General features: G+C 38.2%; 1 long non-coding RNA gene across 1 annotated transcript in view; it reads left to right on the top strand.

The window, feature by feature from the left end:
• The window catches only part of LOC309667180, a 386224-nt gene that overhangs the window by 24745 nt on the left and 338963 nt on the right, over positions 1–22516 (top strand). Inside the window, exon 2 of the long non-coding RNA XR_014267589.1 lies at positions 802–904. This is a non-coding gene — a long non-coding RNA (uncharacterized lncRNA). The remainder of the gene's footprint in view (positions 1–801; positions 905–22516) is intronic.

The raw sequence follows: 22516 nt of genomic DNA, 5'->3' as shown, positions 1-22516 counted from the left end.
ATGAAAGATGTTTTTTCCTTCCTTTCAAATGCTTTACAGTCTTATCCCAATTTCCTTATTTATTTATTTATTTATTTATTTGGAGGTGGGGAGGTTTTCTGGTTTATTAAACAAAACAGGGAAAAACATGTCCTTTTTGTTGTTGTTGTTGTTGTTCCTTTTCTTTTTCCTACAACTTCTAGATTTGCTATTTGCAGTTGCTATGAAATTTTAAGTCTATTGAATTAGAAGTTTCTGTCTCTGGTTTCAAGACTCACTTTCCTTCTTCCTTTCCTTTGCTAAAATTCTGGTCTAATTAAAAAAACAGTAGATCATAGTTAAATAAAACTGCACCCAGGATAACCCTAATTTCCATATGCAGATTTATCTGCACTGACAGCTACCCCCCCTTCACACACACTCTCGCTCTCTCTTTCTCCTTTCCCTCCTCTCCATCTCCCTATTGCATTGTGTCTGACTGATTTTCAGAGCACCTTCGCTGTTTCCCTCTTCTCATTCCCTTTCTGTAAAATATCTAGACAGGAAGGAGGTGGCTCAGAAGCTGAACAAACAATCTCATATTCTGCCTGCAATGTCATCGTTTCTTTCCCCCATTTTAGGGGGCTGAAGTTGCCCAGGAAGGGGATGCAGAGGAGCTGAAAGGAAGGGGGGAGCTCTCCAGAGGCAGCTGCGGTCAGGGGCAGGGACTGCCGCCAGATGTGCCTGCCTCTCTGGGCTTTGATGCGAAAGGGGCAGCAGGAGAAAATATTGGGAGACAAAAGCCCCCGTTTAAATGATCATTTTCTTTATTTAACATGGCAGCAGACACTCTCTGCGTAGGATCATCATGCCGAGCATAAACTGGACTTTCCCACTTGCCTGGCAGGAGTGAGACAGATCACTGTGTGCTATATGAGCATCTGAGGTAAGACCCACTCTTACAGATACTTGATTTTTTTCCTAATCAATTAATTTTCTTAAATATATGTTTCAGCCTCAATCATATACAGTACAGTAGGGGCAAATCTGTGTTAATCTGCATCTAAAGATCCAAGAAAAAGCAGAGGTATAATATATTCAACTCAATTTGGGGAGGTTAGTTACTTTGTCAATTCTGTGTGTGCCGTTTGTTTTTTTTAGAAAAAATATTTGGTTTAAGAACAGACTGGTGTCATCATAATCCACCACTGGTGATAATACTGATGTTCAGACTCTTAAAAAAAAACTTTGCAAAAAGACAGTGAGCTACAGATGCATGTGCTGTATTTTTAGCTCACATACAAATATTAGAACTCTTATTAAAATGATAGGGTTTTTTTTTTAACAGAGAAGGAATGAATGCTGCATAATTAAGTACAGTATTTAATTTGGCTGTTGTGAAGCAAAAGAATAAGGTAATAATTTTTATTGTACTAATCAGTCTCAAGATGTTCTCTGTGTTAATTGGGTTAAAAAAATTGCAGTACTTATTAGAAATTCTAATTTCACAATGCAGCACTGACAATAAGCTCAGCCAGTGAATTATTCACATCTTTAATTTGCTCACTTAATGACAGTGTTCTGTAATCAGAGTGCAGAGACTGCTGCCTATGCATTATGTATGATGCTCAGGACTTAAATGCAGGACATTATGAAGCTCTCAGTGGTTCAGTAATTAGTTTTCCACAAGACAGGATTTAGATATTCACAGATAAAAGTCCACAGTTGGATAATGCTAAGGTTGCAACACAAAATAACAAAGGAAAGGAAGCTCAAAGTTTAGACTGAAACTTTGTCTTTCTGGCCTTGTCCACCGTGGAAACAGAATCAAGCCACCTGAAATAGTTGCCTAGCTCTGATCACATGTTTGAAAACTGTTTTTGAACAAAGTTGTAGCAGGCAAGGCATTTGAACAATTTCAGTGGATCAGAGGGGAAAGATAAAACCTTTTTAATTAGTGTTCACAGAAGCCCTGCAATCTATCCTCCTAATAAGTCTGTAGTATGCATAGCAGGCATTTTCAATGTGCTTTGTAACTTAGTGCAAATGCAAATCAGGTTACAATAGTGTTTGGCTGTAATTGTGTTTGTAAAAGGGTTACATGCCCAAATGGAGATTGAGCTTGCTCATGGTTTTGTTCCAATTGCTTCTGAGGGGAGGTTTGAAAACCAAATGAGATATTAAGTGAATCTGGGCATGAAAGGAAGTAGATCTGAATTGTCATTGCAACTTTGGAATTTCTTACACTTGTCAGTTTAGAGTTGTCAGTTTTTCTTTAGTGATTCTGTCATAATTGTTGTCATAAATTATATAACCTTATAGACTATCCAGAACCCTTACAAATGCTTTAAAAATGTATACTAACTTTGGGAAAACATTTCACAGTATCAGTTCTGAAGTTTAATGACTAAATTGCAATCTTTAACTACAGTGATTTTTTTTTTTTTTTTTTTTTTAAGAACATGCTGTGCTGCTTGGGGTATGTTTGAAGACTTAAATATTAATCTTTATTAATAAGATCCCATTGCTTTATCATTTGTCAGTCTAAGATTTGTGCTCATTTCTAAAACCCAAGTGTTAGGACTCAATAAATATTGGTATCCAAAATTGGAATGCACAGTAACACTTTTAAAAAACTTCCTTTTATAGCTTAGAACATTTTTTTAAAGACAGTTGAGCTGAGAAATCTGTAGGCAGATGTAGTGTTTAGTGGATGAATGAACTAGTCAAATTAAAAAAAAATTATATTTCACTATAATTTGAAAAAATTTTAAAGTCGCACCTCCAAATTTGACTTCTAACTTCTAGAACTGAAAAGTTACTTTAACAAAATAAAAAAGGTTTTCCTGTATGTTTAGGAAGCTGTTGCTTTTGTGGTATTTAGAACATACTTTTTGGGGAAAGGACACTTGTTTGGGAGAGGAATTAGGATATTGGGCAGTTGAACTGGTGACCTGGCTTTGCCGTGGGTTTGTATACAGAATAATATGTGGCAACCAGATGGTGGTAGTGGTACTGGTAGGTAGCTTAAAGAAATGGCTGGGAGTTAGAAAACTTGGTTCTAGTCCTGTTTCTGCCACAAACCAGCTATGTGACTTTGAGCACTTTAAAATCATTTTCCATTTCCTCAACTGTCAGACAGGAATAACAAACTTTTCTAGGCTTTAGAAAAAACAACTGTAGAGTTGTTACGGGGATAAATGAGGTAGAAGGAGTGAAAGTTTTTTGAAAATTTAAAAGCACTAGACAAAAATAAGGAAGTTATTTTAAGGATTAGCCTAAAACTAAATGTGTTTCTTTGAATGTGTATTGTTTATTATGGCAGATGCAATACTCTATAATGCAAAAATGTCAAAATATTGTCAAGTAAATCAATTTAAATTTAATTTAGTGAAAATAAGCCATGAAAAATTTCCATCTTAGGTATTTGGGGGAGAATTAAGAGAGCTTTGAGATCTCATAAACATCATTTTGATGTCACTACTCCAAAAAGGTTAGTGATTCTCTTGCTTTAGACAGTTCTTTCATCCATCACTTAGGAGAACTTACGTATTAATACTCTCAGAAGTCTTATGCCTGGAATGTCTGTCAGTCACTAAGATTTCAGTCTTTCTTCTTAGATTATATGAGTCAGATTGAGATCATTTACACCACCAGAATTTTGGATCTATTTTACTCACCAAAAATCAGTATATCAACTGATCAATCAATAATTGATTATCTTATTTTTTTCATCATCTATTGAGCACTTAGAGTGCTATCAAAAATAACATGCTCTCTCTCCCTCATTCTTATGAGGCAGTTATGTCTGTATTGCAGATGAGAGACTGAAGCATAATGAAGTTAAGTAACTTGACAATACCACACAGCTTGTGAGTGGTAGAGTTGGAATTGAACCAGCTGCAAGTCCTGAGGTCTCAACCAATAGACTGTATTATCAGTTCCTAAGACCCTGTGCCAATTGCTGAGACAAGGTAATTGAGATTCCTGCCCTCAAACTGCTAACAGTGTTAACACTTGAATTTCTTCTTCATGCTCAGTTGTAGGTCAAGACTTGCTTCTCGTAGTGTGATCTACAGACTAGCAGCATTGGCATCATCTGGAACCAGGCTTGGGTGCTTTGTAAATTTTGATGTGGCTTTTATATCACCTGGGGATAAGGCAAAAATGCAGATTCTCACTCAGTAGGTCTGGGATGGGGCCCAAGATACTTTTCTAATGTTTCCAGATGATGCAGTGTTGCTGTTTGGAGAAGCTTCCAGTTGGTAACTTCTAGAATTACTCTCATTTCCCAAAGTTAGGTACCCAGTGTGTCTAAGACAGGCCAGGTGTACTGGATTACTTACCGAGTCCTGCTCTTCCTCCATTTCTGATGTTTCTTTGATCCAGATAGAAGAGCTTCCACCTTGGTTTCCTGACTTGAGCCCTCTGCTGCCCTGAGTCTTAGCCGGCATACCTGTGGCCCTGGCTACCTGCTTAGCTCTGGCTTAGACCCTCTCCAATGGGTCTGATCTCACACTCCCAGTCACTAGCATTGACAGTCCTATATCTGTTGGGGCATCAGCCTGGTTGAGGACCTTTATTCCCTTTTCTGCATCAGAATCACCTGTGAAGCTTATTAAACACCTGCAAGCCCTCTCAGCACCACTGGCATAGATTCTGGTTCAGTATACCTGGAGTGGGTCTAAGGACCCTTTTTTTTTTTTTTTTTTCTTTCAATCTTTTACAAACCTTTGTAGTTGATCTGATGGGTAGCACATGCTGAAAACACCATCCCTGGGGTCCCTTGCTGTGCCATGACCAGATGGGAATTATTTGGAAAGTGATATTGGTGTAGCTTGGGTTCAAGTTTGCCATGCACTAGGAACATTTTCTCTATGCCTCTATGTTAGCAATGGGAGCACAACATAGGAAGAATTTAAAACTTTGCTGAGCTAGTTTCAGGGAGGCTTTGCTGAATGATTGACATTTGAATTGGCTAGTCATTGAATAAATGTCTTTTTTTTTTTTAGGTTAAAGGAATAGCATATGCAAAGACAGAGATAAAAATAAGAAAGGTATCTTCAATACTGAGACATCCATTTTGACAAAAGTGTTTGTTCAGCACACATAAGGGAGGATTAGGAGATAAAATTATAAACGTAGGTAGCCTCAGTTTTAGGACCTTATCTGTTAAATCAAAGAGTTTACACTTCATTCTATAGACAGAATTACCTAAGGTTAAGATGGAAAGCAAGGTGATCAGATGTGTGTTTTGGAAAGATAATCTTGGCATTGAGGTATATGAACTTAGTGGGGCAAAACTGAAGGGAAAGAGACAAGTTAGGTACCTGTGGTAATAGAGTGTGAGATGGGGAGGGATGTTTTTCTCAGGCCACATGCCTGAGCCCTGAACTGAACCTTTTCTATCTCAGACCCTGATGATGTTTCTTTGTCACACTTATATTTTATAGTCGTAACCTACATGTTAGATCTTTTAAATGGCATGGCCTTGAGAATTCAGGGAACTCAATGCTTTTATAAGCCATCACTGGTTCTTCTCTTGATTATTTTACCTTATAATGCTAAGACAGCTAGCTCTAGGGTTCTTCTCTCAGGAGCTGCTTAGAGATTTCAGGTAATTATTTGCTAGCAAAATCTTCTACGTTGGTCTAAGAGAAACTTGAAAACAGTTAATGAGCAGCAATAGGAATGCCAATAGTTGGGAGAATTGTGTCTAGGCCTCTTGAATATACTGAGATTGCCCAAGCTCTGGAGAAGGACTTTGCATAGTCCATTAGCCATTGCCCAAGCTCTGGGGAAAGACTTTGCATAGTCCATTAGCCTCGACCCAGCTTGATTTTTTGTCCTGCATCTGAATTTGTCCTTCTTAGAGTGAATCGCAGATGTGCTTAGGCATTTCACCCAGTTTTTGTTGACAAAAATGTTTGTTCAACACACATAAGGGAGGAGTAGGAGATAAAATTATAAACTTTAGTACTTCCTTGTTCCTAGCTAAATTCTCTTCCTTGACTTTAATCTACATATGCTTATGTGGTAGGCTGAGTAATGGCTCCCCAAAGATAACTGCCATATCCTGTGAATATGTCACCATACATGGCAAAATGGACCAAGCAGATGTGATTAAGAATCTTGAGATGGGGAGATCATCCTGGATTATCTGACTGGGCCAATGTAATCACAAGGGTCCTTTTAAGAGAGAGGTAGGAAAGTCAGAGAAAGAGATTGGGAGAGGCTACCCTGCTGGCCTTGAAGATGGAGGGAGGGACCATGAGCCAAGGAATGCAGACATCCTCAAGAACCTAGAAAAGGCAAGGAAACAAAATTTCCCCTTAGAACTTCCAAAGGGAATCAGCCCTGCCAACACTTTGACTTTAGCCCAGTTAGACAGATTTTGAACTTCTTACCTCTAGAACTGTATGACAGTACATTTGTGTTATGTTAAGCCACTAAGTTTCTGGTAATTTGTTATAGCAGCGATAGGAAACTAATAGTTTATTACATACCTTTATCTGACATTTGTTTTGCTGTCCAATTTGTCTCACCGATAACAATTTTGTTGCTTTATTGTTGCTTTTCCTTGACTACTTCTCTGCTAGTGGGCCAGCACATTTATTTCTTCTGAGCTTCAAATTCCTCGGTAACAAAGGAATTACCTAGGAGGTGAGTGACTGATGGGGCTGTATTGAGGTAAATGAGATAAGTCCAGTAAAGTACTTCACGCAGTGTTTGATGTAGGGTAGGTGTGAAATGAATGCAGTTGCTATCTCTTCATGAAATTCTGGTAAACTAATTGTTGGGTTTTTTCTCACAGTATTGGAGAAATTCAGTAGCTGTTTTGAATATTAATGGCTCACAGGATAGAAGTTTATTTAGGATTTAGATTAATAATTACTTAGTACTTATAACAATTCTTTTTGATCCATTTTGAATTTCATTTAAAAGATATTTTGATTTTGAAATCTTTTGGGGGTAAAATATTATTCATGGCCATGTCTACACTGTGCAAACTAAACTAGCTAAAGCTTAGCAGAGCACTCTTTTTTTTTCAAAATTTTCCCCCTCCTGCCCCATTTTGAGTGTTTTTCTACACACACACACACACACACACACACACACATAAACACACAGTGTCTACTTATAGTCTGCAATACAGTTAGTGCCCTATGTAGAAAGATGCTGTGAGGGTTAAATGAGAATGCAGGTGAGATATTTGGTCTACTCTTTAGGAATATAATGTAAATTGTTGATACATCTGTTGTACTGACAAGGTTTTGAGCTGCTTGGGGAAAGATGTATATTATATCTTTGGATCCCTAAGGCCTTACAAGATTTGTTAAATAAATTACTAAATAAAAGTTGGAAACTTAGAGAGGAGCAATGAAAAAGAGTTGGAGAAAAGGAAAAGAAAGAACCAAATCTGGTAGTTATTTGGTTAGCTTCTCCCACTGTTTGCCTCAGAAATGTCTCGCGATCTCTGCATTTGAACCCCTAGCCCCCAAACTACATTGTTAATGGGTGAACAGACTCTAAACCCTCAGTCATATGAACCAGTCTTAGTAACTCTGATTGTCCAACTAACTAGGGCTGACAAATAAACCTTCTCTTTCCCTATATTAGTTTCCTATTGCTGCCTTAACAAATTACCATCAACTTAGTACCTAAAACAACACAGATTTGTTATTTTACAGTTTTGTAGGTAGGAAGTCCAGTACAGATTTCACCAGATGAAAATCAAGGTGTTGGAAGACTCTGTTCCTTCCTGGAGGTTCTAGAGGAGAATCTGTTTCCTGCTCATTTGAGTTGCTGGCAGAATTCAGTTCCTTGTGGTTGTGGGACCGAGACCCCCATTTTCTTTCTTTTTTTCCTTTTTTTCTTTCTTTACTTCTTTCTCTTTTTTTAATGGAAGCAAAGATAAGGAATGTTATGGGAGAATCATGTAGAAAACTGACAATCAGAAATTTTTTTTGAAAATTTCATACTATCCCCAGGGGAAGATTTTACTAGCCCTATGAGGAAAGGAAGGCTCAGAGAAGTGCAGTGACTTGATTTAGGACACACAAAGGCCAGAGTCGAGCTCATTGGTCTGACTGTTGAGCTCATTCTATCAACCTCTCACTATTATATTTGCTGCTCTCTGGATGCGTAGGAACCCCAGGCTGCCCCCAGTTTCTGGTATAAGTATGTCCCAAATATTGCATGGAGGTAAATGGCATGGGACTTTTTTTTAACCTTTTGACCCCTTCACCCATTTCTCTCATCCCCCTACCCATCACCTCTTGTAATCACCAATCTGGTCTCTGTATCTATGCACTTGTTTTTGTTTGTATTTTTACATTCCACATATAAGAGAGATCATATGGTATTTGTTTTTCTCTGGCTGACTTATTTCACTTAGCATAATAGCCTTGAGGGCATTATTGTTGGCTGTCAGCTGAAGCCCATTTTCATCTTCTAAAGGCCACCTACATTCCTTGGCTTTCTGTCCCCTTCCCCGTCTTCAAAGCCTGCAATGGCAAGCTGAATCCTTCTCATGTTTCAAACCTCTCCTTATTCTTCATATCATCTCTCTGACCCACTCTTCTGCCTTTCTCTTCCAATTTCAGGGAGTCGTGTTATTATGTTGGGCCCACCTGGATAATCCAGGAAAATCTCTACATCTAAAGAGCCTTAACTGAATCACAACTGAAAAGTACCATTTGCCTTTAAGATAATGTATTCACAGGTTCCAGAGATTAAGAGGTAAATGTCTTTAGGGGCCCATTATTCCCCCTACCACAGTCGATAACTGACAGCTTTTGTCTGTATTATAGTTGTTCCACATCTTGTTTTCTAATTTGTGCAATATTATTTTCAGTCTCTCTCTAAGCCTCAGTTATCCAGTCTCAGAACTTTATTAGGCATTTGATTCAAATCTTTTGTTAACTTAGCTCTTCTGCAATATAAAGTCATTTTTCTCCCAATTTGTTTCAATTCAATTCAATTCAATAAGAATTTATTGTCTACTGAAAACATTCCTGGTATGATAAGGTAAGGTATGGAGTTTGTAATCTGCTTTAGAGATAAGATGTATTCATATGAGACGGAGAAAAATGCAAGAGAGAATGTAATCACCATGGGTATGTGACAGACAAGGGTGCTAAAAGGGGAAGATTAGCATGCACGGTGGGATTAGGAAAGCAAGGTTGTGATTTTGCCTGGCTAAAGTCACTTACAAGATGTGATTTAAGGAACAATGGTCAGATCTTTCTGTTTCCAAAATATCTCCCTATATAGCTTGAAATGTTTGCTTCACTTTGTCACTATTATATCCATTTAGCTTAAAAAGCATCCTCTTTTACCAAGCCATCCTGTAGAACTCTTGCTCAGGGAATATATATTCTTAACTGTTCTTAATTGAATACTGCATATCCATCCTTGTACTTTAGTCTGAATCAACTTTCTATAGACTTTTAAATTTGTTGTCCTAGTATCTGAGAGGGTGTCTAGCACCAGGCATTTTGGGACCTCAATAGCATATAAGTGGAGTAAATCAGGAGCAGGTGGGGACAAGTCTTGGAAAACTGAGCCAGGACCCCTATTACTCTCTCATGATGCCCCTAAGAGAGATTAACGTGGCAGTGGGGCTGACTCCCATAGATTGTGGCCAGAAGTCCATATTCCAGTGTTCAAGGGGAAGTAGTTCAAGTCTGAGACAAACAACCATTAATATCACAGAAGCTCTTAAAATGATAAGTAGGGATCGAGCCATAGAAGTATCTGGAGAGAGTAGAAAATTATAGTCAGGTAGGGGTAGCTTGTTTCTGGGGGAACAGATCCAGATAGAACCTGAACCTCATCTAGTGTCCAGCCGCATTAAGGAGACAAGAGGTAGGCAATTATTTGGATCCCAGGCAAATGGACCAGAATTTAGGATAGGGAGCTTGAATATAAAGTGGAAAGCATGGCCAAAGGCCAGAAATAGAGACTTGGTATGAATGGTGAGACAAAGGTTCCAGCCTGGGGCTTGGGATCACTGTGGTCAGGGAAGACTTGAGCTTCTGCTGACAGACAAATTCCAGACCTTTGGGACCATAACTCTAATATTCAGTCAGGCCTCATTCTCATTGGCTCAGGCAGAACAGGGCTCACTGATTGTTGTTTTTCACGGGCCTGCACCTGGCCATGGGTATTGTAGGTCCCGATTGTCAGCCTGTGGGGAATTGGATGAGCACAGTTGGTCTCTGCAGTGCTAAGAACACTTCCATGGAAATTTGTTCCACCTGTGTTGTGGAGTCTGTCTAATGCCAGATGACTTCAGGCACAGTTGAATTAAACTAACAAGTTGTTTGCTTTTACTATAGTGTTATTCCAAATCTGGACACTGGTCATTATTTGGTCATTTTGTTAATTTTCTAAGTTAAAAATTTAGATTGAGTTTTGGCAGAATAGGTGAAATTCTAATAATCCATTCTCTCTGAAGTTAAAATGAGAGGGAGTGAGTTCCCTGAGACTTGAGGAATTCAAACATTCATTAGATGACCACTTGGCAGCCGTGATACTAAGGCTAAACAGGTGACATTTAAAGGTCCCTTCTAATCCTAAAATCCTATCTAAATAAGGATAATGTAAAATATCTAGACGTCATAGTTTATTGAATACCCGGCTTCTTTTAAATTTTAGAAAAACACATTAATTAGAAAAGAGATATTAAAAGGGATAATTTTCATTAAGCATGCTTGGTTATTTTAAATTACTTTCTTCAATTTAAAATCCCCTTAATACACTGATTACTTATTAGATAAACCAATAATTTTCATTTGTAGTAAAATGAAAATTTATGCATAAATATTTAAATGTTACACATAGTCATATCCATTGAGGATCCTTTTTTTTTTTAAAGCATAAAATCCATACTGGTGTATTTTATTACAAAGTTGTTTATTTTAATGCTAGTTGCACTGAATTTCAGTGGACTTTTTAATTGCAATTAAGCTCACAGTTTTCAAAGTTCTTTTAGAAGAAGGGCCTATCTGTATTTAAGATGTGTGTTGCCTTAGGTAGTGCTGTCACCCAATCTCTGCTTTGTCTGGCAGGCAGTCTGTGAAGAAACAAGTCCACAAAAATGGTGTGTGATTTGGGGGTTGGTATCTATATCTAGGAATGAGATACGGTGGGAGAAGGTAACTTTTTTTTTTTTAATTAATTAATTAATTTATTTATGGCTGTGTTGGGTCTTCGTCTCTGCGCGAGGGCTTTCTCTAGTTGTGGCAAGCGGGGGCCACTCTTCATCGCGGTGCGCGGGCCTTTCACTATCGCGGCCTCTCTTGTTGCGGAGCACAGGCTCCAGACGCGCAGGCTCAGTAGTTGTGGCTCACGGGCCCAGTTGCTCCGCGGCACGTGGGATCCTCCCAGACCAGGGCTCGAACCCGTGTCCCCTGCATTGGCAGGCAGATTCTCAACCACTGCGCCACCAGGGAAGCCCAAGAAGGTAACTTTTGGTACCTTCATTTTAAGCCTAGAATCACAGGATTTACATGCTTCAAAAGTTTTTTTTTTTTTTTTTTGTGGGATTGTGGGTAAAGTTTTATTGTTAAGAATTTTTAGCATGACTGTAGTGTTTGCATGTTACAGTTAGAATGTAAGGCGATACATGTACACACACACACACACACACACACACACTCACAGGACATCCTTTAAGTGTGGCCTCAGTGTCCCTGCCAGAGAAGAATTCTGAATCTATTTAGCTTAGACGTTTTTATACTTTTAATTTTGTGCCTTAATTTCTACATCTGTTAAATGAATGATTTTCTGTGAATCATCCATGGTGCAAAGATTAAGATTTGAAACCTGGTTTTACCTATCTTCTAAATGCTGATGACTACAAATTTATAAATCTAGCTTTAGATGCAGATATATCCAACCCCCTACTCAACATCTCTGCTTAAATGTCTAATAGAAATTTTGAGCTCAGCAAGTCCAAAATGGGAGTCCAGCTTTCCACTCGCCTCCAATCCTGTTCTACCTGCCGCCCTCCCCATCCCAGTGGGTGTCAACTCTACCCGTCCATCCACTCAGGTCAAAACTCTTGATATAATCCTCCTTGACTCTTCTCTCTCAAAACCCTCATCCAGTAGGTTAGGAAATCCTATTGGCTCTGCCTTCAAAATAAACCCAAACCTCTGACCACCTTTCTCACTTGCCTTGCTGCCCCAGGTCAGAACCACTGTCTCCCTGGACTAGATGCTGAAATAGCTTCCGAATGGATCTCACTGTTCATACCCTTGCTCCCCGCAGACTATTCTCAGCACCACAACCAGAATGATCTCTGATAAAATCTGTTGCATGATGTCAAGTTTCTGCGCAAAGCCTTCCGATGGCCCCCATGAAAGCCGGCGTCCTAACAGTAATTCTAAATGACCCTGCAATTACCTTGCTGGCTTCTCTCCCTCCTCTCCTCCCTCATTCTGTCCCAGCCACAGTGGTCTCTCTGCTACCCCTTGAACAAACCAGCATAATTCTACCTTAGGATATTGGCTTTAGCTTTTCCTCTTGCTGGAACCCTCTTTCTCCTAAATATCTGCTTGGCTCAGTCCTAGGTTTTTGACAAGTCTCTCCTCAAATCTCACCCCAGTGAGGCCTCTATTGACCCTTTATTTTTTTACACTTTCTTCTGCACTCCTTCCTGCCCTAGCACCCCTGTAACATTTCACATATAGAATCAAACATACCACAGAATTCACTTGTTTTTTTTTTTTTTTTTTTTTCACACACACACACACACACACACTGCATTTTATTTTTACAAGAGATAAATAGACTGACACCAAGCATTGTACAAGGATGACCACAACAAAAGCAACAATGATTGCAATTACCAAACATGAAACACACTCATACTATGTCATAATATTGACATTCAGTCCAGTAATCCTCCACTGTAACAGCTCCTTTACTTTGCAGTGAAAATTGATTTGTATATTCTTTGCCTCTGAGTCCTTGTGGGATTTTTTTTTTTTTTTTTTAAATTCAGACAGAAAGTCACAAAAATTATACTCATCCTCATCAGTTCACTCAGTCCCATGTAATTAATTGTTTTTTTTATCTTGATCTTTTGTTAGCACTTTTATGAGTTCATCAGTTTTTCATCAGAGTTCTGAAAATGCTTATTCATTCAGTTCAGCAGTACAGTCAGTTACCAGAAACCTGTACTTGTCAGAGTCTTTACCATGAATTTCTTGAAGATGAAACCCTTTTATAGGAACATATTTGCAAAATCATCAGAGTACACCCAGAACTGTCTGTAAATGACAAAAGACTTAAAAATGACCACGGTAAAAGATTTGATGAAAGTTCATAATAATGCAGTTAACAAGAAAATTAGTTATTTCTGAGATATACATTTTAAAGTAATAACTAGGATTATTACTTATAACATTATACCAGAACATATAAGATTTTTAGAAATTTCATGTAATGTCTGAAACATTTATATTAACATATTTCCATACATATTTCCATACAAATACAAATATAAGATTTTTAGAAATTTCATGTAATGTCTGAAACATTTATATTAACATATTTCCATACAAATACAAATATAAGATTTTTAGAAATTTCATGTAATGTCTGAAACATTTATATTAACATATTTCCATACAAATAACCCATTGAAAGTTTAGTATTAGTTGTTTTGTTTGTTTTTTTATACTGCAGGTTCTTATTAGGCATCAATTTTGTACACATCAGTGTATACATGTCAATCCCATTCGCCCAATTCAGCACACCACCATCCCCACCTCACCGCAGTTTTCCCCCCTTGGTGTCCATATGTCCATTCTCTACATCTGTGTCTCAACTTCTGCCCTGCAAACTGGCTCATCTGTACCATTTTTCTAGGTTCCACATACATGCATTAATATATGATATTTGTTTTTCTCTTTCTGACTTACTTCACTCTGTATGACAGTCTCTAGATCCATCCACGTCTCAACAAATGACTCAATTTCGTTCCTTTTTATGGCTGAGTAATATTCCATTGTATATATGTACCACATCTTCTTTATCCATTCATCTGTTGAGGGGCATTTAGGTTGCTTCCATGACCTGGCTATTGTAAATAGTGCTGCAATGAACATTCGGGTGCATGCGTCTTTTTGAATTACGGTTTTCTCTGGGTATATGCCCAGTAGTGGGATTGCTGGGTCATATGGTAATTCTATTTTAGTTTTTTAAGGAACCTCCATATTGTTCTCCATAGTGGCTGTATCAATTTACATTCCCACCAACAGTGCAAGAGGGTTCCCTTTTCTCCACACCCTCTCCAGCATTTGTTGTTTGTAGATTTTCTGATGATGCCCATTCTAACAGGAGTGAGGTGATACCTCATTGTAGTTTTGATTTGCATTTCTCTAATAATTAGTGATGTTGAGCATCTTTTCATGTGCTTCATGGCCGTCTGTATGTCTTCTTTGGAGAAATGTCTATTTAGGTCTTCCACCCATTTTTGGATTGGGTTGTTTGTTTCTTTGATATTGAGCTGAATGAGCTGTTTATATATTTTGGAGATTAATCCTTTATCCGTTGATTCATTTGCAAATATTTTCTCCCATTCTGAGGGTTGTCTTTTCGTCTTGTTTATGGTCTCCTTTGCTGTGCAAAAGCTTTGAAGTTTCATTAGGTCCCACTTGTTTATTTTTGTTTTTATTTCCATTACTCTAGGAGGTGGATCAAAAAAGATCTTGCTGTGATTTATGTCAAAGAGTGTTCTTCCTATGTTTTCCTCTAAGAGTTTTATAGTGTCCAGTCTTATATTTAGGTCTCTAATCCATTTTGAGTTTATTTTTGTGTATGGTGTTAGGGAGTATTCTAATTTCATTCTTTTACATGTAGCTGTCCAGTTTTCCCAGCACCACTTATTGAAGAGACTGTCCTTTCTCCATTGTATATCTTTGCCTCCTTTGTCATAGATTAGTTGACCATAGGTGCGTGGGTTAATCTCTGGGCTTTCTATCTTGTTCCATTGATCTATGTTTCTGTTTTTGTGCCAGTACCATATTGTCTTGATTACTGTAGCTTTGTAGTATAGTCTGAAGTCAGGGAGTCTGATTCCTCCAGCTCCATTTTTTTGCCTCAAGACTTCTTTGGCTATTCGGGGTCTTTTGTGTCTCCATACAAATTTTAAGATGATTTGTTCTAGCTCCGTAAAAAATGCCATTGGTAATTTGATAGGGATTGCATTGAATCTGTAGATTGCTTTGGGTAGTATACTCATTTTCACAATGTTGATTCTTCCAATCCAAGAACATGGTATATCTCTCCATCTGTTGGTATCATCTTTAATTTCTTTCATCAGTGTCTTATATTTTTCTGCATACAGGTCTTTTGTCTCCCTAGGTAGGTTTATTCCTAGGTATTTTATTCTTTTTGTTGCAATGGTAAATGGGAGTGTTTCCATAATTTCTCTTTCAGATTTTTCATCATTAGTGTATAGGAATGCAAGAGATTTCTGTGCATTAATTTTGTATCCTGCAACTTTACCATATTCATTAATTAGCTCTAGCAGTTTTCTGGTGGCAGTTTTAGGATTCTCTATGTATAGTATCATGTCATCCGCAAACAGTGACAGTTTTACTTCCTCTTTTCCAATTTGTATTCCTTTTATTTCTTTTTCTTCTCTAATTGCCGTGGCTAGGACTTCCAGAACTATGTTGAATAATAGCGGTGAGAGTGGACATCCTTGTCTCGTTCCTGATCTTAGAGGAAATGCTTTCAGTTTTTCACCATTGAGAATGATGTTTGCTGTGGGTTTGTCATATATGGCCTTTATTATGTTGAGGTAGGTTCCCTCTATGCCCACTTTCTGGAGAGTTTTTATCAGAAATGGGTGCTGAATTTTGTCAAAAGCTTTTTCTGCATATATTGAGATGATCATATGGTTTTTATTCTTCAATTTTTTAATATGGTGTATCACATTGATTGATTTGCGTATATTGAAGAATCCTTGCATCCCTGGGATAAATCCCACTTGATCGTGGTGTATGATCCTTTTAATGTGTTGTTGGATTCTGTTTGCTAGTATTTTGTTGAGGATTTTTGCATCTATATTCATCAGTGATATTGGTCTGTAATTTTCTTTTTTTGTAGTGTCTTTGTCTGGTTTTGGTATCAGGGTGATGGTGGCCTCATAGAATGAGTTTGGGAGTGTTCCTTCCTCTGCAATTTTTTGGAAGAGTTTGAGAAGGATGGGTGTTAGGTCTTCTCTAAATGTTTGATAGAATTCACCTGTGAAGCCATCTGGTCCTGGACTTTTGTTTGTTGGAAGATTTTTAATCACTGTTTCAATTTCATTACTTGTGATTGGTCTGTTCATATTTTCTGTTTCTTCCTGATTCAGTCTTGGAAGGTTATACCTTTCTAAGAATTTGTCCATTTCTTCCAGGTTGTCCATTTTATTGGCATAAAGTTGCTTATAGTAGTCTCTTAGGATGTTTTGTATTTCTGCAGTGTCTGTTGTAACTTCTCCTTTTTCATTTCTGATTTTATTGATTTGAGTCCTCTCCCTCTTTTTCTTGATGAGTCTGGCTAATGGCTTATCAATTTTGTTTATCTTCTCAAAGAACCAACTTTTAGTTTTATTGATCTTTGCTATTGTTTTCTTTGTTTCTATTTCATTTATTTCTGCTCTGATCTTTATGATTTCTTTCCTTCTGCTAACTTTGGGTTTTGTTTGTTCTTCTTTCTCTAGTTTCTTTAGGTGTAAGGTTAGATTGTTTACTTGAGATTTGTCTTGTTTCTTTAGGTAGGCTTGTATAGCTATAAACTTCCCTCTTAGAACCGCTTTTGCTGCATCCCATAGGTTTTGGGTCGTCGTGTTTTCATTGTCATTTGTCTCTAGGTATTTTTTTATTTCCTCTTTGATTTCTTCCGTGATCTCTTGGTTATTTAGTAATGTATTGTTTAGCCTCCATGTGTTTGTCTTTTTTACGTTTTTTTCCCTGTAATTCATTTCTAATCTCATAGCGTTGTAGTCAGAAAAGATGCTTGGTATGATTTCAATTTTCTTAAATTTGCTGAGGCTTGATTTGTGACCCAAGATGTGATCTATCCTGGAGAATGTTCCATGCGCACTTGAGAAGAACGTGTAATCTGCTGTTTTTGGATGGAATGTCCTATATATATCAATTAAATCTATCTGGTCTATTGTGTCATTTAAAGCTTCTGTTTCCTTATTTATTTTCATTTTGGATGATCTGTCCATTGGTGTAAGTGAAGTGTTAAAGTCCCCCACTATTATTGTGTTACTGTCGATTTCCTCTTTTATAGCTGTTAGCAGTTGCCTTATGTATTGAGGTGCTCCTATGTTGGGTGCATATATATTTATAATTGTTATATCTTCTTCTTGGATTGATCCCTGGATCATTATGTAGTGTCCTTCCTTGTCTCTTGTAACATTCTTTATTTTAAAGTCTATTTTATCCGATATGAGTATAGCTACTCCAGCTTTCTTTTGATTTCCATTTGCATGGAATATCTTTTTCCATCCCCTAACTTTCAGTCTGTATGTGTCCCTAGGTCTAAAGTGGGTCTCTTGTAGACAGCGTATATATGGGTCTTGTTTTTGTATCCATTCAGCCAGTCTATGTCTTTTGGTTGGGGCGTTTAATCCATTCACGTTTAAGGTAATTATCGATATGTATGTTCCTATGACCATTTTCTTAATTGTTTTGGGTTTGTTTTTGTAGGTCCTTTTCTTCTCTTGTGTTTCCCACTTAGAGAAGTTCCTTTAGCATTTGTTGTAGAGCTGGTTTGCTGGTGCTGAATTCTCTTAGCTTTTGCTTGTCTGTAAAGCTTTTGATTTCTCCATCGAATCTGAATGAGATCCTTGCTGGGTAGAGTAGTCTTTGTTGTAGGTTCTTCCCTTTCATCACTTTAAGTATATCATGCCACTCCCTTCTGGCTTGCAGAGTTTCTGCTGAGAAATCAGCTGTTAACCTTATGGGAGTTCCCTTGTATGTTATTTGTCGTTTTTCCCTTGCTGCTTTCAATAATTTTTCTTTGTCTTTAATTTTTGCCACTTTGATTACTATGTGTCTCGGCGTGTTTCTCCTTGGGTTTATTCTGTATGGGACTCTCTGCGCTTCCTGGACTTGGGTGGCTATTTCCTTTCCCATGTTAGGGAAGTTTCCGACTATAATCTCTTCAAATATTTTCTCTGGTCCTTTCTCTCTCTCTTCTCCTTCTGGGACCCCTATAATGCGAATGTTGTTGCGTTTAATGTTGTCCCAGAGGTCTCTTAGGCTGTCTTCATTTCTTTTCATTCTTTTTTCTTTAGTCTGTTCCGCAGCAGTGAATTCCACCATTCTGTCTTCCAGGTCACTTATCCGTTCTTCTGCCTCAGTTATTCTGCTATTGATTCCTTCTAGTGTAGTTTTCATTTCAGTTATTGTATTGGTCATCTCTGTTTGTTTGTTCTTTAATTCTTCTAGGTCTTTGTTAATCATTTCTTGCATCTTCTCAATCTTTGCCTCCATTCTTATTCCAAGGTCCTGGATCATCTTCACTATCATTATTCTGAATTCTTTCTCTGGAAGGTTGCCTATCTCCACTTCATTTAGTTGTTTTTCTGGGGTTTTTTCTTGTTCCTTCATCTGGTACATAGCCCTCTGCCTTTTCATCTTCTCTATCTTTCTGTAACTGTGGTTTTTGCTCCCCAGGCTGCAGGATTGTAGTTTTTCTTGCTTCTGTTGTCTGCCCTCTGGTGGTTGAGGCTATCTAAGAGGCTTGATGGGAGGCTCTGGTGGTGGGTAGAGCTGACTGTTGCTGTGGCGGTCCGAGCTCAGTAAAACCTTAATCCACTTGACTGTTGATGGGTGGGGCTGGGTTCCCTCCCTGTTGCTGTGGCGGTCAGAGCTCAGTAAAACCTTAATCCACTTGACTGTTGATGGGTGGGGCTGGGTTCCCTTCCTGTTGGTTGTTTTGCCTGAGGCAACCCAACACTGGAGCCTACCCGTGCTCTTTGGTGGGGTTAATGGCAGACTCTGGGAGGGCTCACGCCAAGGAGAACTTCCCAGAACCTCGGCTGCCAGTGTCCTTATCCCCACGGTGAAACAGAGCCACCACTCGCCTCTGCAGGAGACCCCCCAACACCAGCAGGTAGGTCTGGTTCAGTCTCCCCCAGGGTCACTGCTCCTTCCCCTGGGTCCCGATGCACACATTACTTTGTGTGTGCCCTCCAAGAGTGGCGTCTCTGTTTCCCCCAGTCCTGTCAAAGTCCTGCAATCAATTCCCACTAGGCTTCAAAGTCTGATTCTCTAGGAATTCCTCCTCCCGTAGCTGGACCCCCAGGTTGGGAAGCCTGACGTGGGGCTCAGAACCTTCACTCCAGTGGGTGGACTTCTGTGGTATAAGTGTTCGCCAGTCTGTGAGTCACCCACCCAGCAGTTATGGGATTTGATTTTACTCTGATTGCACCCCTCCTACCGTCTCACTGTGGCTTCTCCTCTGTCCTTGGACGTGGGGTATCCTCCTTGGTGAAGTCTAGGGTCTTCCTGTCAATGATTGTCCAGCAGCCAGTTTTGATTCTGGTGCTCTCGCAAGAGGGAGTGAGAGCACGTCCTTCTACTCCGCCATCTTGGTTAATCCTCGCTTCAAAAGTTTTTAGTGACAACCCTCATACCTCATTTTACAGATGAGGAAACAGTCACAGTGAGGTTGAGTGGCTTATCTATTCATATATTGCACTTAGCAGTTCTCCCAGCTCCTTTACATTCAGTTTGACCCTGACAGCCCATTCAATTATTACTCTTCTTTTAAAGAAGAGGAGAGATCGAGTGAATTGGGCAAGATCACACAGTCAGTGGATGGGGGTCCTGCTGCCTCCACTTGTGATGCTGGAATATAGCCTTGCGCAGTACTTTTTTCCATCCTTATTTCTCTGGTGACTACAAGATGATTAAATCAAACCTTATTCATCTGAGGGTGGGTAAAATAAAGTTACAACATACCCCATTCGTTGCAAAACAGTGTAAGATTTGGAAGTGCTGAAAATAGCTTTTTCCTAAGGAATTTACTAAACTTATCATGTGTAGTTTATATTTTATAAATAATATTAGATACCAATCACATGTATTATTTTGATATTTACAGGTTTCATAATACTTAGCATTTTAAAAACAGATTGCTTTTTATATAGTAATATTTGATTTATTGCCTTATAATCATTGTTTTTGATGAACATTGACATATATATTTGGACATTCAGGAGCAGAAACTTTGTAATGATGCCAGTCAAAAGTTATTCTCAGAATTTTAATTTTATAATGTTGTACATTGTAAATAATTACATTTATTTCTTTTGATCTCTATGTGTTGATCTTTAAAAATATTCTTAACTATCTGCCTAAAGCTGGTTGTAGGCAGGACTTTTGATTGCAGTCTTCTCACACCTTGTGTCCTAAGAAGTCACTTTTCTCTTACTTTTCTTGAAGCCCAGATGTGAAGATCCTGCAGTTTTTCCGTTGCAATGCAAGAAGAGCTTCTTAGCGTAGGGAAGATGCTTCAAAGCCACTTTCCCTCGATGTCCATGACTGTGTCTGTAACTCACTGCTGAGCTCTTCACAACACGCTACCTGTTCTAATCTTTCAACATCCCAGAGACCTAAGCATTGCAATATGATTGCCATTCTGTAAATGGGGAAACTGAGGTTCTGAGAGGTTGAGTGCAAAAACCATTCAAGATATCCTTTTTCTACCACAACAAACTTATTTTATTATATTTCCTTTTGAAAGAGAGAGAGAGAGAGACAGAATAAACGTAAGATCAACAGTGGCCCTTTACATTTGTATAGCACTTCAGAAATTTCTCTTTATTTTTCTAGCCCACTGTGTGTTATGTGTGTATTACAGTGTTCTCTAGAGGACTAATGTGATAATGATAATAGTAATATTTGTTAAAAACCTGCTATATGGCAGACACTGTGCTAAATGTTTCATATACTTTATCTCATTTCATCCTCACAGCAGCCGTATGAAGTAGAAATTATTATCCTCATTTTTAAGATGAGAAAATGAGGCTTAGAGAGATTAAATGGCTTGCCCAAGGTTACTGCTGTTTAAACCAAGCAATCTAACTGCATATTCCAATACCCTAACCAGTCTGCTCTGCTGCTTGCACTGTACCTAAGGCTCTTATTTTTTACCCACTAATGTTTCTTCTCTTTTATGAAGGGGTTGCAGGGGAGTGACTTCTGCACTAGCACTGCGCTGTTAAGAACTGCTGCTACTGACCAGTGTGCTCAAAATTTAGTGGGTATAAATACTATCTGAGTTGTTCCCTAAGGAAAATGGTACTAGACATTGCTGAAATTTTCATACTAACTTAATTGATGTAAGATTTAAATGTGAATTAGAGTTGCTTAGTGGGTAAACCCCCAAATTTGATATTGTCAACAAATGTCTAAGTAAATAATCATCTCTTGACAATTTTTTATATGGAAACAGATTTTATGATGTCAGTTGCTTTAAGCAAGCTGTGTGGTGCCTATTCTATGTAATTAATACAATCATGGGATATAATCCAAAAGGGTCTTTACTTTTGTCTTTCTGCCCCTTTAAATTTCTCCAGTGGCGTTAGCTTGTCTGCTTATGGTTGGAAATATGTGGTCAATTCTATGGCTTTTCTGTTCTCTCTCCCAGGGTCCTACATTGTGGAGCTTGAGAAACCTCCACACTGTTTTCCACAGTGGCTGCACCAATTTACATTCCCACCAACAGTGTACAAGGGTTCCCTTTTCTCCACATCTTCGCCAATGTTTGTTATTTGTGTTCTTTTTGATGATAGTCATTCTGACAGGTTTGAGGTGATATCTCATTGTGGTTTTGATTTTCATTTCCGTGATGATTAGAAGTGTTGAGCATCTTTTCATATGCCTTTTGGCTGTCTACATTTCCTCTTTGGAAAAATGTCTATTCAGTTTTTCTGCCCAGTTTTTAACCAGGTTGTTTGTTTTTTTGATGTTGAGTTATATGAGCTGTTTATATATGTTGGATATTAATCCCTTATCGGTCATATCATTCGCAAATATTTTCTCCCATTCAGTAGGTTGTCTTCATTTTGTTGATGGTTTCCTTTGCTGTGCAAAAGCTTTTATGTTTAATTAGCTCCCATTTGTTTATTTTTTCTTTTATTTCCTTTACTTTAGGAGACAGATCCAAAAAATATTGCTCCAATTCATGTCAAAGAGGGTTCTGCCTATGTTTTCCTCTAGGAGTTTTACAGTATTGGGGTCTTACATTTAGACTTTTAATCAATTTTGAGTCTATTTTTGTATATGGTGGTAGAGAATGTTCTAATTTCATTCTTTTACATGTAGCTGTCCTGTTTTCCCAGTACCACTTATTGAAGAGACTGTCTTTTCTCCATTGTATATTCTTGCCTCCTTTGTCATAGATTAATTGACCATAAGTGCATGGGTTTATTTCTGGGCTCTCTATCTTGTTCCATTGATCTATGTGTCTGTTTTTGTTCCAGAACCATACTGTTTTGATTACTGTAGCTATGTAATATAGTCTG

The sequence above is a fragment of the Balaenoptera physalus genome, assembly GCF_965194825.1.
Source record: "Balaenoptera physalus genome assembly, chromosome: 9".
NCBI classification, from domain to species: Eukaryota; Metazoa; Chordata; class Mammalia; order Artiodactyla; family Balaenopteridae; genus Balaenoptera; species Balaenoptera physalus.
This window is presented reverse-complemented; position numbering and strand designations above follow the sequence as displayed.